This window comes from Geospiza fortis, unplaced genomic scaffold (genome assembly GCF_000277835.1).
Source record: "Geospiza fortis unplaced genomic scaffold, GeoFor_1.0 scaffold218, whole genome shotgun sequence".
Lineage (NCBI taxonomy): Eukaryota > Metazoa > Chordata > Aves > Passeriformes > Thraupidae > Geospiza > Geospiza fortis.
Genome location: NW_005054524.1, coordinates 29,746 through 30,967, shown reverse-complemented (window position 1 = coordinate 30,967; position 1,222 = coordinate 29,746).

The window sequence follows — 1,222 nt, the reverse complement described above, 5'->3', positions numbered from 1 at the left end:
CCTGCTGCAGGGCTGCTGGGAAAAGCATCCTGAGCTGGAAGCTGTGCAGCTGGTGGGGGTGGAGGTCTAGGATTAACTCCTGGCTGAGCAGAAATGTTAGGAAGTCCTAAAAAATAAAGATTGAGGTTAGGATTGATGGGCGGGTGCGAGGGCGGAGCAGTGCTGCGGGTGCAGCTGGGCAGAGCTGGGGCTCCTTTGAAGTGATGAGACCCTGCGCAGGGTGGGAGCAGGGTAACACGGGGCATTATGGGTGGAATGGTGGGGAGTGATAGGTGCTGGAGGAAATTCTGTGCCATGGAGAGGCTGGGAAGGAGATCCCATAGCCATGCAGGAGTTGTTAAACTTGGCTCTCACCCAGTCCAACCTGGAAGACCTTGCTTAAGAGAGTTTTCTTTTTTCCTTTCTTCTGGATTACTTTGTAGTTTTTCCTTCTCCTTTGCTTTTGAGAAAATAAATCTGTACAGTCTAGGAGAAATGTTGTCTGAGAAGAGTTTTGTGAGTTGTTGGCACTGATCAGGATTACAGGGAAACACATATATGGTTACATGATATCATCTATCACCATTAGATAATGTGAAGAATTGCTTAACAGGACCCTGTCAAATATATATATATATACACACACATATATATATGCTTTTTTTTTACTCTCTGTGGTTTGTAAGTTCCTTTTAGAAACTTGGAAATAAAATTTCCTTACCCACTTCTTTTCTTCCTTTTATTTTTTTTCCCTTCCTTTTATTTGGGAAAAGCGAAACTTGTCTTTCCCTGTGTCCCCAACAAATAATGAAAATAAAGCTGAAATGACACTTTCCTGCCTGCAGCAGAGGAGATTCTAAGGTGCCCAGGTGGGGGGGATGTTGTATTGATTCCTTGTGTTTTTTGGTTGCATGCCGCATGGATATGGTGTCTCTGTTCCACTGGTTGTTTTGAAGTGTTGGCTGGAGCGCTCCCACACATCAGGCTTCCCTTGCTTGCACTGGTCTCTCGGTGCTGTTTCCTCACCTCCCTCTTCTTTGGGGCTTCCCTGTCCTGGGGCTGTCCACACCCACCACTCCTTTCCCTGGGGTCAGAACCAGCACTTCCCTGCTTGCCCACTGTGCCCAGGAGAGAGGCGATTTCATAATCACAGAATCACTTAATAATGAATTTTTTAGGTTGGGAAGGTCCTCTAAGCTCATCGAGTTCAACCATTCCCCCAGCACTGTCAAGCCTACCACTA